This window comes from Rosa rugosa, chromosome 2 (genome assembly GCF_958449725.1).
Source record: "Rosa rugosa chromosome 2, drRosRugo1.1, whole genome shotgun sequence".
In the NCBI taxonomy this organism is placed as follows: Eukaryota; Viridiplantae; Streptophyta; class Magnoliopsida; order Rosales; family Rosaceae; genus Rosa; species Rosa rugosa.
Genome location: NC_084821.1, coordinates 2,618,914 through 2,636,449, shown reverse-complemented (window position 1 = coordinate 2,636,449; position 17,536 = coordinate 2,618,914).

Genomic DNA, 17,536 nt, shown 5'->3' with positions numbered 1-17,536 from the left:
CTCTGGCCTGTTTTCATGGCTTGATTACTAATGAAATCAATTCCTATTCAAAAAAAAAAAAAACTTAACCTTGACTAAATAGCGTACAAATTGAATTGTCATTGTTCCACAAATATATAGATCACCCTTGACTAACTCAACATTGACTAAATGGCGTACAAGTTGAATTGTCATTGTTCCACACTAAATGTGTACAAGTTGAATTCGGACAACGCATATAAAAGCATTGTTTGAGTAATACTAGTCTTACCCAAGGTTTCAAATTTCAGTTTCAGTTTCGATTTCGGTACTTCAAATTTAAGGAAATTTTGGAGAAAGTTTCGATTTCTGTTAAAAATAAAGAAATCATATATAATTGCATGTTATAAAGTAGAGAAAAGATAGAGAGAGAATAGTTGGGAGGAAGTAGAAGTGTTTTCATTCAGTCTCATTAGCCTCCTTTTATATAGAGGTAGGGTTTACATTAAAGTACACAACTAATGAGTATTTACGTGGACAGCCATATAGATAATAATATTTACAACACTCCCCCTTGGATGTCCACCAATGAATGATGATATTGGACGCGCTTATTGTTGCCTCGTTAAAAACCTTGTCAGGTAACAAAATCCCAGTAGGACAAAAATAACCCTGGTCGAATGACAAAAAGAGCACAACGCTCATATGTCCTAGGTAGCATGCTTCTGGATGCTCCCCTGATGAGAATCTCCCCCTAATTGTTGCAAGCCTTAATTATGTATGCGATAAGCTACATGTACCATGTATAGTGGTTTGATGCGTCTATCACTGAAGTGAGACCATGTGTGCTTTCATATAGAGGCTCATCACAAATTTTCATACCTGCAAAGGTTAAGCAATACTAACAAAGCTAGACTATTTTCAATAAGCCTTACCTCTTATGATAAGGTTAGAAACAATCTCATATGCTCAAATTCATACACAAAGTAATAGCTAAACAATATAAAGAAATTGACACATTTAACTTTGTATAGTTTAAAACATTGAAAAATCATCATGGCATATCTAGCCATACACATCAATATCTTTGTGTATTGATATGTCTCATATAAACTCTTCAAGAGCTCTAAGTAATTCATAACTTTGCGAAAGTTAGAATATGTTGCAACATTATATTCATACACAACACCAAAAACAGTCTTTTACCGCCCATAATGTGCGCCGTAAATACCCTTTTACGGCGCACAAACGCAGGCTGTAAATGCCGGAGCCGTAAAAGACATTACTCTTTAACGGCGTTCATAAGAGGGCCGTAATTGTGCATCCAAGCAGGCCGTAAATATATTCTCAACTATTATCCAATTTGATTTATGGGATGTTTGCACGCCGTAAATGTCAAGAAAGCACGCCGTAAATGACTTTTTAGACCACTTATTACGGCACACAGGGCATGCCGTAAAAGGCTATCTAGCACTCTATTCATGGCCTACTTCGAATGCCGTAAAAGACTGTTTTTATGGCACACTTTTGCATGCCGTAAAAGAAGTAGTTGCCTAGTTTTTTACGGCCCAATTTGCATGCTGTAAAAGGCTTTCCTGTCAATTTTTATGTCACTTACGATGCACATAGGCTGCCATAAAAGTCTTTATGGCAGAGAGGTTTCGTGGCTGCTCATAATCCAAAAATGGTCAACTAACATTTCATTTTGTAAATCCTAAGCAAGAATAATAATCTCAAAGTACAAGTGAATCGAATCAACATATATATCATAGATAATAGAAAGGGTTTTAACAATCCAATCTACTACAGACTAAGTACAATTTCTAGCCAACTTGAGTTTAAACTTATGTTAAGAATATAGCATATTACAAAATATACTGCATCATCTTTTGAACATCTAACTATCCAAATGCAGATTCTCTCGATCGACCATCACTTTGAGCACTTTATCATCAGTAGGGCATGTTAATATAAACCTCAAAATTTGGAAGTCCCTCAAAAACTGGAAGTCCCTGTTATGAATGTAAAACACAGTTAATAGGATTAAATACTTGTTACTCCTCAAACTTTTGCCTGAAAAACAGTTTAGTCCCTCGCCTTTCAAATTAAACAGGATAGTCCTTATTCTTTCTAATTCTCATACAACAGGTCCAAAACAGGTCTAAAATGACTATTCTACCCCCAATTTTCTATTATTATTATTATTTTTATTTTTTTCTCTATTTTTTAAATTTGTTTCCCCTTTTTTTATACTCTCTCTCTCCCTCCCCCCCTCCCTCTCTCCCTCTCTCCTAGCCGCACAGTCTCTCTCTCTCCCTCGACCTCTCTTCTTCTTCTCTTCCTCTGCCATCACCGGAGACCACCACTTCCGGATTTGGATTCGGATTTGGTGTTAGGGTCCACGGACCGGTTGGGACCCAACCCGGAGACGGTGCAAAAGCAGATCAAGGTTGCAGAGTTCAAGGTGATGGATGCGATCTACGATGGATCGGGAGCTTATTATGCTTCTCCGCCGCCGAGCTCCGTTCCGTTGCCGGCTTTTTTGGCTAAGAACGGAGCAGCGACCAGCGATCTGCGAAGGCTGCTGCGTCTCAATTTGGTGTGAACACGTGGCCCTCCGACGATGATTGGAGAGTGACCGGAAGGCTGATCCTGGCTGAGTGTTTGATCAGACAGTGGAGACGCAGTGTGTGGAGGATTGAAATCAGTGGCTGATGATGATGATATGTCCGAGTTGGCTCAATTGCTTCCTTTATTTTTTCAAGAGGAATAGAGGCATTGAGTGTGAATAATGGTTATGGTAATAGCAGGTTTCTAGTTTGCGAATTGAAAGAAGAAAATGGAGTAGGAAATCTGGGTTTATTTTGTATATTGGTGTAGTATGATAATGTTGACATGGTTCAAAGAGTGAGGGAGGAGAGGTAATGTGTCTGGGTATCTATTTGCCAAGAGCTTCGGTGATGCTCGAACGGCGTCGGCGGGCAAAGGGGTTTCTGGGATTTGGGTGCTGGATCGATTGGAGGTGGCGGCGTGATGAAATGGTAACCGGAGATGGTGTTCTCCGGTGGTTGCAGAGGGAAGAAGAAGAGAGAGGGAGCAAGAGGTCAGGGGAGAGAGAGAAGGACGCGCAGCTGAGCAAAGAGAAATGGAGAGTTTAGGTTTTTGGTGAGATGGTGGCCGGAAGTGGAAATCTCCGGTGATGGCAGAGGAAGAGAAGAAGAAGAGAGGTCGAGGGAGAGAGAGAGACCGTGCGGCCAGGAGAGAGGGAGAGAGGGAGGGAGGGAGAGGGGGAGAGAGAGAGAGAGTATATAAAAAAAGGGGAGAAAAATTAAAAAAAATAGAGAAAAAAATAAAAATAATAATAAAAATAGAAAATGAGGGGCATAATAGTCATTTCGGATCATTTTGGACTTGTTATATGAGAATTAGAGAGAATAAGGACTATCCAGTTTAATTTGAAAGGCGAGGGACTAAACTGTTTTTCAGGCAAAAGTTTGAGGAGTAACAAGTATTTAATCTCAGTTAATAATAAACAGAAGCAAGTACTCAGCAAACCATCTAATAGCAAATGACCATCTGAGTTAAACATATATATGAAGATGTCAATTTTTCACTAATAGTAACAAGTTCAATTACCTAATATTTCAGCACAACTTTTCTGAAAACAATCAATGACTTAAAAACACAAAATAAACCAACAAACACTAAAAGAGAGAGCTAGTATCCGGCCATAGCGCTTTTCCATTCCTCCAATCACACCAAAAGTAAACCCAAGCTCTCAACTACTTAGGAGAAGATATATGAACTCTGTAAAACAAAACCTGTACATAAGCCCAAAAAGAACAAAAGTACCTCTGAAAAAATGCAGCTCTTTCAGACTTTCCAACAATGCAATAAAAATCTGATGCTATATGAAAACTCAGATAATTTGAAATGAAACCAAGAAGTAAGAACCAGAAAACCAAAAAGAACGAAAGTAACCTTATATCTGCACACAGATATGGAAGAAAAAGAGATGATAGAATAAATTACCTCAAAGTTTCAATACTAGCTAAACCAACTTGATGTACTTGATAGGCCATGCAATTGTACTTCCTTGAGCCATGCTTAGTGTTCCAAACTCTCTGGTTGTAATTTAGGTATTATAAATGCAATCAAATAGACTCTTACATCAGAAGTGCAAAAACAAAGAAAATTGGTAGCAAATAAAAGTATCCTCACAAGGAGGTAAACACTCAAGTGATACAAAGGTATCATAGAACCATAAACAACAAAGAAAGAAAACAAATAACGTAAGAAATACGCAATCTAGCCTTGTGAAGTCCATTAATTATGTCATTATTCCAGCTAGCAAATGTAAGATGTGGACATACATTAATCACCTAGAGCAACTGTATATAATTACTTGTGAATGGAATAACCGAGATTGCATTGGATTCTAGCTTACCCTGTTGTAATAAGGAATTGTATCTGTATCCTTATTATTTAGGGAACTTGATATACTTGTGAATCAGGTAATATATTGATACAAGATAGAGGATATTACTTGAAGTATTAGGATTCGTTAATGGGAAGAATTCTGATATCTTACCTCTATATATATAAGGTTTGGTCCCTGCGTTCTCTACACAAGAGCTTTAAGGAACTCAGCCCCATTAAGAGTAAACTCGGACTTAGAGCAACTGCAGAAGACCAACCTTGCTTCAATGGCTTTCGACTCTTTTTCGGCATCAGGTATGTTCTCTATTCTGACCAAGATATATATTAATTTAACATGCCTTTAGTCGTGTGTTTATATACATGTGAATGTGCTATATTAGTGATTATTCAGATTTAATTCACAACACACATTTAAGTTAATACAATCAAACTCCTATAGTACTATTACTGAAACTCCTATAGTAATGTAAAGGATTGCAGTAGTGAATATTTGGTCAGAAGACAACATGAACTCACAAGATTTTCTCAACAGAGTACAGCATATACAATCGAACTGTCAAAAGGGAAGTATTATCTACTTGCACAAAACTAACTTCATAATCATGCCTAATTAAACACACTTACAATGGCCTAGTCATAGAAATCATCATTACCAAATTAAAATTCATCCTCCCTGATCAGCTGGGGAGTTTGATTAAAACTTAATTGCTTGGTCATACTGATAATATTTTATCAGTAACAAAATACAAGATTCAAAAATTATAAAGCACAGAATCACATATAATACATCAAGATTAGGCAGATCTCAAACAATTTTAGGGAACAAGAAAGAATAAGATTGGCCGAGAAATTCATACCAAGTAGGGCTGGGATTTAGAACCGTAAAACCGACAAAACCGCACCGAACCGGACCGAAAAACTCAGTTCAGTTCGGTTCTCCAATATATTTACTTAAGTTTTTTTCGGTTCGGTTCTAGAAGAAACAAGTTCGGTTCGGTTCCGGTTCTTTTTTTTTTTTTTGCTGGGAACCGAAGGACATATGTCCTTGTATCATTGGAGGTTGGACCAAGCTTATTTCCCTAAAATAAACTCTGCTATAGGAGATCTCAGCCTATTTTATATACAAAAATGCAAACTTTCTCTTCTTTTCAGCTTTTCTCCCTTGCTTTCTCCGTCCAAACAAAAAAAAACTATTAGCTTTCTCCGATGGAGAATGAACCTTTTCTCTCCTCCCCACCCCCACTTGAACAGTTGAACCCATCATTGAGGACCCTCATGATTTCTCTTTCAATCTCCCTCCTCCCCTCACCGACCTAATTGTGCTTCTCTTACAAGAACCCCCACACCAACATGATGGAAAACACCAAGACCCACATCCCTCTTCATCGTCTTCCTCATCTTCCAGACCCCGGAATGCCCCGACCCGCAAACCCACCATTCTCCAGCGATGCAAGACCGCCCGGGCCATGGCTGTCATGTGTGACCTGAAGCCAAAGACGGCCCAGGTCCCCATTCAATCTAGCACCAAGAAGGCTGCTGCAAAGAGATGGAACTGGAAAATTGTTTGTTTCTGGGTTTTTTTTTTTCAACTTCATCAAGGAACCGTTGAAACCGGAAAACCGATCCGAAGGTTCTCGGTTCCGGTTCCTGTCGGTTCCGGCACTGTCAACTACAACAACCGAACCGAAGTTCCCTTTCCGGTTTCGATTCCGGTTCCGGCGAATTTTTGCATTTTCAGAACCGAATCCAGCCCTAATACCAAGTGCCATTAGACTTTGGGTGCCAGTTCAGGTAATAAATCAACCAATCTCAACTATGAACAATTGGTTTCAGCATCCAATTTATCTACTCTGATCAAAAGCAATGATCACCAAACCAGTTAAATAAAACCAAGTTCCAGAATAGATAGAAAGAGTCATAGGTAGCCTTTTCATCAATTAACAGAACAAAGAGAACAAAACGATAAAAAACCAAAACCAAAACCAAAAGAATCCATCTTTTGGTGAACATAACTAGTGCTAACGTTCATGCCTCCATATACTGATACATTACCTAGTGAAAAAAAAAAAAAAAAAAACAGGTACAGGGCATATGTTACCCAAATGAAATGGACAAATAATAGACTAGTAGAAATGAAACAAATGCAAAGACTTTATCCAGTCATCAACCATTGCAGAATCAAAATAGACCCATCATGCTCCTCCCTCATTATTACGAATCTGTCTCAGATCTCTGCATGTTCATGTGAACAAGAATTTCAGCAAACTATGGCCCTCAACACAGCTAGCAAGAATAAAATGAGAAAGAAAGAAACCCACCTGAAAGTTGAAAAGGGTCTGGCTCCCATAAATTTTGACATGTGTACAACATTTGGGCAAATACTCATATTAGAATTCCAATTTCATTAGTCAATTACAGCTCCTAACTCCAAATCATAACCATCTCCTACTTCCTGCCTCGGATAGGCTTTGACCAAATCAGTAACTATGATAAAAAAAAAATATAAACTTTTTCTCTAAAAAATCTATCTGGGCTTGATCATAAATGCAGAAAACTCAAAATTTGAACACAACTCAATAGACCCAGAATGAGATTTGATTCCCCGAATCGAAACACTCCAACTAAAGTCCCACTAAAGCTAAGAACAATCAAGATTGATCAAAATAAAACCTCAAATGTAGGTACATACGGTCAAACAAGCAGTCAAACCAACAAACTAGGCAAACCAAGCAGACAAGAAACCTTCCCACAATTGAAAAACCCTAAATAGATCGAGCAGAAGATGAAAACTGAAACAATAAGTGAAAAAAATTGTACCTTGATTTGGCCAGAGAAAAAAACCCAGATAGCAAATGAGCAATACAAGGCCAAAGTTCTCAACTTTCTCCAAAAGGGTTTCAGAAACTTCAAGACCCTGAAACCGGTGGCCCCAATCTCCAAGAGCGGCAACCACTTCAATGTTCTTTAATTCGTAGCTCAATCGATCCACGACATTTCGATGAGAGGAGCAGAGAACGTGATGGTGGTGGGAGGTGCGCGGCCGGCGACTCGGCGGTGGAGAAAATCCAGTGAACGACGACTTGGCGGTGGGAAGAGACGTGGATTTCCTGAGATGGCGAAAATTGAGGTCTGTGTCGGGGAGAGAGAGAAGTTTTTGTGTTATGAAATGAAAAAAATAAAAATGAAATGTGTAGAGGGAAAGAGATGGAGGAAAATAAAAATTTTGGTGAAAATTTTTGCGCCTTTTACTTTTACGGCACACATCAATGCATGCTGTAAAAGACCATATTGAAAAAGACATTAACGGCGCACTATCCTTGCACGTTGTAAAAGATAATACTATTACAGCATGTATCAATGCATGCCATAAAAGACCAAATGAAAAATGACATTAACGGCGTGCATCTATGCATGCCGTAAAAGACCATATTGAAAAAGACATTAACGGCGCACTATTCTTGCACGTTGTAAAAGATAACACTATTACGGCTTGTATCTATGCATGCCATAAAAGACCAAATGAAAAATGACATTAACGGCGTGCATTAGATGCACGCCGTAAAAGACCATATCAGAAAGGGTATTAACGACCTGCGTGAAAATGCGCCGTAAATGTATACCTATTACGGTATGCATTAATGCACGCCGTAAAATGTGCGAGGTAAAAGAGTCATTTTCTTGTAGTGATAATTCAAATTCGATTTCGTAGTCTTGTCATAGTATTCATTAAGGCAATTTAGATTTCGTTGACTAGAACGAAATGAGTACATATGAGCTAGCTTTAGACTCTTTGATTCTATGAGTGAGCTTCAAGCTCTTTCAACCTTTCATGGACTTGAATCATTCATGTATTTGAATTCCTTGAGGGTTTGATAAGCAATACGCTTATTATGACACTTTGCTTTTGAGATTTTGCTTTTAGCAATGTGTCTGTAAGATCTTCATAATATACGATGACAACGTGCCATAAATCTCTCGTCAATATAACAGCTATATGTAACACTGACTTTATAGAAAATTGTCATTCGTATAAGGGAAGATGTTCACAATCTCATGTCTCTATAAATAGACATTGTGTCATAGTGATTTACCCTTTTGTAACTTGTAGGGTTAAAGGTCTAAGTATTTCATCACGTTTCAAATATTCAATTTCATTGGAATTGCCTCTTTCCAATTTGGCCAATAATATACTTTGTCGACATTCATAATGAAACGTGGTATAGCATCAATACAGCCCTTAATGATTTTTGGTAGCTACCATATGTAAATTATCATCAATGATCATTAATCATAGATCCCACACATTCTTATATGCATGCATTAGCTGTAATAAGTTTATTGATATTGGGTACCCATGCCACTTCTGGGGCATATATTGTCATTTTTTAGGACAATCATCTCTCATAGATGGATTATGTCAAGAATGTGGATCTTTTTACTTATAATCTCCTGTAGAGCGTTATAGGGCTTGTATGAACTTCCCTCTTTGGAAGCTTATAACTTTAGACCTGGTGGATACATTCCACACAAATTCACGCCGTTATTTAAATGACAGTAGTTTTTCCTCCCCCTAACGGCGGGAAAACTGTCTTATTTTGACCATGCTCAAAAACATGCATTAAAAAATCTATCACTTTCTTTGGAGTGAAGATGTTCATTGGCTGGTGGCGGATCCAAACCAAGTTTTAGGTCAAAACATGCTTTATTCATTAGCATCAACCATATTGATTTATTATTGTATCACTAAGACATCATTTTCTAATGGCGTACCTACACCCTCTGTATGTGTAGCCATATTAGGAGCTGTGATATTGTTTAATGACATTCTCTTCAGGAGAACCATGTCAATTGGATGCACTTGCATCCCACAAATCTAATGGAGTCTACATTGTTTGTATTAATATGGTTGGTCTCAGGAACTTTAACCCAAGCAGATGGTCTTTGCATTTAGCATATAATTTTGTCACTTTCTTTTATCAATTCACTAGTTTAGATATTTCTCGAAGTCAAAATGAGACGATGGAGATATCTCACACCAATTCATATCGTTCTTCAGGAACAATCTTTCTCCCCCTCATTGTAGGAGGATTGTCTCATTAAAATGACAACTCGCAAATATGCGGTAAATAAACAATTTGCTTATGAGTAAGATTAGCAGTCATCAAACTTGTAAGTGATTGCACGCAACATGGTAGACAAAAGATGACGTAATCGATAATGCCAAATAGTGTATTTGGTTCAATGAACTTCTGGTTCATGACATTACATATATGCCTCAATTTACTGTGAAATTCGATACAGTATATATCTGATGGCATAAAGTCTTCTCCAACCATATAGGAAGCAATTAATGCAACAATATTTCAAATTCGGTAACATGATAGTAGCTCATTTGGAGTCATAAATCAAGATCTACAACTCATGATATGAGTGTTACCTTAGCTTGAGTAAACATCAATTGTGAAATATTAACAATTGGAATGGACCAAATTCATTTTGAACTGCTGGCCAGAATGATATACTCAAAATTTCGAGTTAAAGACTACAATCCATAAGAACAAGTAACTTTATCATGTGGAGAACCTCAAGTTCTGTGTCATATAAATGTGTAGTCATAAAGAGGAGGGACTTCAAGCCCTCATATTATTGGAGATCCAAGAAACTTGAGGTTTCAATTTTTTTCAATTTATAACAACCTCTTAAGGAACATCAGGTTCCTAGATAATCGGATTTAGAAACATTTAGTTTCAATGAAAACTCAAGAGATTACAATAAATCTGTGGAATAACACAATAGTGCTTTCAAGTTGCTTATTTTAAGCAAAAGATGTCAGGCATGTGAGATGAATCTCAATGTTCTTATTAGTCAATGCAATTTAATCTGAACAATGCCTTTTTGAAAGTGGCTTGAGAAAGATCCACCATATAGTATACCATAGACACACGCCCATTTCTCAATTTCCTCACATTTGTGAATGCTAGGACAGTATTTGCATTGACTCATGATTTCTCTCTAGCTTGCCATGATCCACTTCTGGTGGCATTTCATAGTGTAGCCATGTCAATCGGCTTTCTCACCATACAATGAGACCATGATAGTGCGAGATTGTACATCTATGGTAATAATATTATGTGCTCTTCTGGAGCCATTTGTTAAGGTCTTTAGGATCGGAAAAGCTTGTTACATAAGCTTAATTGTATGAAATATCAATAATTTCAGTGAATCATGAACATCCATTTGGTCACATCCAAGCCTTGATTTTTACTCAATTATATATGACACTTCAGGGTCTTGAGCAATTTACATATATCCAAAACTTCTAGTTTGGCATTTTATACTAGTCTTGGGAGGACCAATTTATAATGAACTTTAGGTTCATTTCAAATTCATTTTGAGCTTCTGGCCAAAGAAAAAGATGTACTCAAAACGTCGAGTTTAACTTCATGATCATAACTTTTAAGTGAGAAACTTCAGGTGCTCATCTAGTCAGTATGATCATTGAGGAACTTCAGACCCTCATGTAATTAAGGATCAAGGAACTATAAGTTCTGATCTCTTTTAATTACAAAAGTCACGATCACAAATTTTGGAGTATACTCATACTCATTCGTCATAAGCCAATGGTTAAATATATGCTTACTTTTAAATTGGTGTCAATATAATTCCCTCAAAACTTCAGGTTTGAGGTTGACCGAGATTGAAACTCTTCGATAAATTGTCCATATACTCGAAACTTACGGCCCGAGTCTACACAATTAGAACTTCAGGTTCTAAGGTGGAATGCTTTAAGCAAGCATAAAGAAGAATGTATCAATCGACATTTGAAAATTACTTGAAACTTCTAGTTCAAGTTGACATAAAGTCAAATAAACTATGAATGAATTATATGTGTAATCGAAGCTTTAGGTTCAAATATTTTTCTATGCACTGCAAGTTCTAAAATTTCATAATTTGAACTTCGGGTTCAAATAAATTTGGTGCTCGAAACTTCAGGCTCGAGATGACTAAAGTGAAGCTTCAAGTTCACTTTTAACTAATTTATATTTTATACTCAAAGCTTCGGGTTTGAGTTTTACTATTAGAACTTCAGGTTCTACTTTGAAATTTTGAACTTCTGGTTAAAAAATATTACACTCAAAATTCATATGTTCGAGGTATAGGACTGCTGGTCCGTATGAGTAACAAAAAAAATTAATTTAAAAGATAAGTACTATAATGAAAGTACATAATAAAATAGAAAAATTGCAAGGAGGAAAAATAAATAGATAAACTATGCAATAAAATTAACTGTGGAAACTTCTGGTTCCATTAATGAAGAAATTACACAGAACTTCTGGTCTGCTTAACTTCTCAAAATGATAATTCTTTTTTCATGCTGATAACGTGTTATAAAGTAGAGAGAAGATAGAGAGAGAATAGTTGGGAGGAAGTAGAAGTGTTCTCATTCAGTCTCATTAGCCTCCTTTATATAGAGGTAGAGTTTACATCAAAGTACACAACTAATGAGTATTTACGTGGACAGTCATATAGATAATAATATTTACAACATTGCATTTATAAAATGATATTTTTGAATGAAATTTTTACATAGACTAAACTAACCTATAATAAACCTACTTACAATGTAGCCTCTCTAAAATTATACATTTATAATAGAATTGTGATATTTAATATGTACGAGTAATTAACTAGTACGTAATGTAGTAGGTTGCTAAACTAATGCTTTATCTATATGTAATTATAATTGTGCTATATATTGATAATGTGAATGTGATTTACTTTTTCTTTTTTCTTTTTTTATGGCTGGAACCCAGTTGAATTGTCATTGTTTCACAATATATAGATCACTCAACCTTGACTAACTTAACCTTAACTAAATGGAGTACAAGTTGAATTGTCATTATTTCACACTAAATGGCGTACAAGTTGAATTGTCATTGTTTTTTTTATTTTACTAAAATAGTTCAAAGAAGCTCTCTAATGGCTCTGACTCTCTCAAGAGCAATATCGCCGGTTCCTCTATTTGACGAGCGGCGACAAAACTTTTTGCTTGCTTCTTCTCAATTCATATTGCAGCGGCGATAATTCTCTTCGTCTACCTCTCTCGTTGGTTAGAGGAGGCGATTTTGCTGATGTTGGTGGGTTGGGGATAGAAATCCTTGTTGACCGGATCTGGTTTGGTGTTCCTATTGGTAGAGATGATGGATCTGCTCTTGATCCATTGATCTATGGTGGCAAGCGGCGGAGTGATTTGAGTACTGATTCGTGGTGGGGCAGCGTTCGACCGTATGGGGAATTTGGGCGAGGCAAGGGCTTCGTCTTCTTCTCCATTTCCTTGCAGTCTTCCAACGACGATAGTGGCACAGCTTTCGGGGACGGTGCAGCTGGTATGAGTCTTTGGTTAATGAGGACGGAGTCTCGGGTCTTTGATGGTGGAGGCGAAATTTTGCCTCGGGTTGTTGGCATAGGGGCTGTTCTGGTGGCCACCGGCGGCGCTTGGGACAGAGATGGAGGATGCATAGAGGTCGGCAGTGGCGGCGGCAACTGTGAGGTAGCTGGAGGCCGCGACAAAGCTTGGGCAGAGGTTGACGTGTGGAAGTTGGGCACTGTGCTCCTAGGGTTTGCTCTAGGGGCTATTGTTAGGTCTGGGCTCAGTTGGGCTTGGGCCCTGTCTGCTAGGGTTTGGGCCTGGAATTTGATTGTTATTTTAAATTTGATCTTTTATCTTTTTGTTCTAAAAGATAATGGGTCTGTTTGTTTCTTGCTTTGAGTGGGAAAGATCACAAAGAAAGGAGATACCCGTTAAGCCCTATATTGGAGGCGTTATTTTTATTCCTCAGGCTTCTACTTTTCTTTGTTTGGGCTTAATCTTAGAAGGTGGGTGTGCTAGGAGAATACTAGTTTAGGGGTGGCTTTGTAGTAGTTTCTACGAAACGGTTCTTTCTGTCGCCCCCATAGAGGGGGGATCGTTTTTGTACTGCTTGCTGAGCTGCATAATGGATGATCTCTTCGACTCAAAAAAAAAAAAAACTTAACCTTGACTAAATGGCGTACAAGTTGAATTGTCATTGTTCCACAATATATAGATCACTCAACCTTGACTAAATGGAGTACAAGTTGAATTGTTATTATTTCACACTAAATGGCGTACAAGTTGAATTCGGACAATGCATATAAAAGCACTGTTTGAGTGTTACTAGTCTTACCCAAGGTTTCAAATTTCGGTTTCAGTTTCGATTTCGGTACTTCAAATTTAAGAAAATTTCAGAGAAAGTTTTGATTTCGGTTGAAAATAAAGAAATCATATTAATTGCATTTATAAAATGATATTTTTGAATGAAACTTTTAACATAGACTAAACTAACGTATAATAAACCTATTTACAATGTAGTCTCTGTAAAATTATACATTTATAATAGAATTGTGATATTTAATATGTATGAGTAATTAACTAGTACTGTAGTAGGTTGCTAAACTAGTGTTTTATCTATATGTAATTATAATTGTGCTGTATTTGACAATGTGAATGTGATTTACATTTTTTTTATGGCTAGAACTCAGTGGGAGGCTTGGCCATCAAGCTTTTTTCACTAATAATTAGAAAAATACAATTATTTTTTTTGGGGGGGGGGGGGGGGGGACGTAATACCAAAACCCAGTGAATGAAAATGAACAAGTACAACAAAAACAATATAAAGTATTAAAAATAAGTGTTACTACGATATGGTTCGATCCATATGGTTGAACTGCTTCCATTTAGTATCATACAATACTGCTCCTAAGTACATGAATTTTGGAAATGATTTTGGTAGCAGATAAAAGCAAAAAGGTTTTTTGTTGTATTAAACTTAATTGGAAAAAAAATCAAAATTTCATATTTTCTCATGAAAATATAAGTAAAAAATTTCATTGTCGGTGGCATATAAATTTTGGAGAAATTTCGGACAAAATTTCGGTGTAAATTTTTAAATATATTTTTTGTGTGTAGATATTTCGAAAATTAATAATTTCGCTGAAATGTATGGAAAATTTTGAAAAATTTTGGAAAACTCTTGACGGAAATGATATAGCATATGAATTTTGTTTCGGTACTTCCAAATTACATAAATTTTGATGGAAATTTCAGCAGTTTTGGAGAAATTTGAAATCTTGCTTCTGAGTCAGTTTCGTGACCTACAAACTGAAATTTGGTGACCCAGAGTGAACAGTATCTGACTTAGTGACCCAGATGGTGAAAATAAAAGGCAAAAAGCAGTTGACAGTATCTGACCCAGTGATCCAACGGGTGAACTTGCTCTGAAACTTCACTTTTGGGATCAGGTACATCTGTACATATCAAAGATATTTTATACTGCCAGCATTAAACATGTCTTGTTATACATCTCAAAAATGCGGTCCAAAAGTAGCGATCCTTAAAATAACACCACAAAACTCATCATTTTGAAGCTTCAAGCTAGAATATCCAAATGCTTGATAATGCGGATGCCATTCTTTTTCCCTAAATGCGCCAGCGACCGGGGAACTCCGGCCACATGTTTGCTCCAAGGTATAGGCTAATATAAAACACCCAAATCAAAGTTTAGCAAGTACGATTTTTCTTTTCTTCTTTTCAGAAGGGCTTAACAGGAGAGGGTACACTTCCAGGAACCAATCAAGTCATTGAGTCAAAACTCAAAGTAACATAGGAAAACTACAATGATAACATAGAAGGAAATGTTGAAAATTATATGTGCATTGCATACATACCCAGCAGCAACAATTTGCTGAAGCATATTCCTGAGCATGTCAACTGACCACTTCACTGTCACAACTCACAAGGTTTATTCAATGGCTGTTGGGATCCCTTTTGCAGGTGTTTTGAACCGGAAAAGTTTCTAGTTTGTCTATTGAGTTTGAGGCCCCGGCTACATCACCAAACGTGATATAGTGACACACAGAAGTAAAACAAGTCATCCAACTAAAATGAAATGAAAAATTACCTCGGTAATAACCATTATGAGTAGTTACTGTTTGAGCCCAAAAGTAATTTTGGCAAGATCCTTTAGTGGATTCAGCACAGCGGGCCGATACCTGCGGCCCAAAAATAAGCCTACTCGGGTTTGGGTTACAGCTTCACCCATTCCGTGATCCATAACGAAAACGAAACCTTATTGGAGTCGGGTAGCGAGGATTGAATAGGAAACTTCAACCAATAATCCTTCTGTGGCAAGGAGCAGTCGAAACCCTAGGTATATATACCAGGTTTCAAGGACGAATTAAAGACCTCTCTCAAATCAATCAATCCCAGCGATTACAAAGCCTCCCCGGAGCAAACCTTCAACCTCGTTGAAACCCGGTGACCGCGCGCCAGTCCTAGTCTCTCCTAGAGCCGACTGTCAGCATCACCAGATCAACCCGGCGACCGTACTTTCAGTCCTAGTCTCCCCAGGAGCCGACTGCTAGCGCAACCGCCACCGTTACTACCAGGGAAGCAAGGGTAACGCCCTCGCAACCCAGCGAAGCTAAAGTCACGCTGTAGCACAAGCCCGTGCTTTCTCCCAAACTTCCCAGTGATTGCTCTGCTTAGTTTAAAACACTAAGTATCGATTCGGTGACGCGAAGAGATCACACCCAAAGTCCTTATCCGTAAGGCAAGAAGTCCTTCCCCGGAAGGCTAGAGAAGAACCTTGTGGCGAGGTTGGTGGTTTCCTCGTCCACAGACGCTTGAAGAAGAAGTCAGGTCAAGGGACTACCCCGACGACTGCACCCCATGGTGCTGGCACGCCTGCGCACACGCTCAAAAGAGACAGTTTGCAAGCCAACTGGTTTTTGCGCCAAACATTTTGGCACGCCCAGTGGGACCAACTAGTGTCTCTTCGTGAACGTTAGCCATTGGGAAGTCAAGCGAAAACCCTTACCAAAAGGGCTACGCTAACTGCTCAAAGCATAAGACCTCCAGTTACACACCGCATCCTCGTGCGGAGTGTCGTGGTCTTTCTGAAGAACAAGTTATTCAAAGATTCTCTCTCCATTCCAAATCCTCTGATATGTCAACTGAACGAGGAGAGAGTCACCAGACCGCTGCTGAGGGTCAAACTGTCACTGCTACTCAGATCAATGAGCCTGTCACTACCACTATCTCCAACACAGTGGGGAGTGGAGGAACAGAGGCTTTCGTGGAGAAGCCTATTCCAGAGGGAGCGACCACTGAGGTCGCGCTCGCGATCATCCTGGAGAACATTGAAAATCATAGCAGGTGGATAGCCGCTGATTTTGAAAGGGAAAAAGCGAGGACAGACAAGATCATACGTGAGATAAACGAGCGTCTTTCCCAACAGGCAGAGAAGACTGCAGAACAAATCTCACAGACAGAGAATGCATTGAGGGCGCATGCTACAAGTATTGCAGAGGACCAGAATCGGGGCCATAAAGGATTAACAGAGCTTATTGCGAATCATACGAAGCAGGCGGCGTCTGATATGGCAGGTCTTCGTAAAGATGGAGAGATTCTCGCAACTGAGGTGGCCATGCAAAGAGCCGAGTTGAACCAAACTAGAGAAGTGTTGAATAAAACGTTAGGAGACCCTAACGTTATCCTCGGTTCCCTTGGTCAACCGTCTGGTTCAGGCAAGTACGTGCCGCCGAATCAGCGAGAGAAGGTTAGCAGCAACACCGCTACACCTTCCACAACAGCTGCTGCTACGCCACAGAAAGATAAAGAACAAGCATTGGTTATTGGCGGTAGCAAAGAAAAGGCTACTTCGTCAGGCGGGCAGACCGCCAGACAGAAGCAGCAGACATCAAAAGGTGGCGAAGCTTCGTCCGACCCCACCTTGTTCGTTCAATACGACAGCGACGGAGCGGAAAACATATATCAAGAGCTGCCAAGAAGTTATTACGGGATTGACCAAGCTGGTAATCCTGTCAAGATAACAGCTTTGGCGAAAGAGATGCCTATGCCAGCAGTGACTCTTCAACAGCCCGCTACAACTCGCGTTGTCCAGATAGGAGAAGGGGCAGCAACTGTAAACCAAGCAATACCCGTACAGGCTGCTCGCCACACTATGGCAATACCTCCACCTCCTCCAGGCCCGGAATATGTTAGACGAGAAGAGGTAGAGGAGATGATCAGGCTGGCCAACCCTAGAGCCCAAATGGA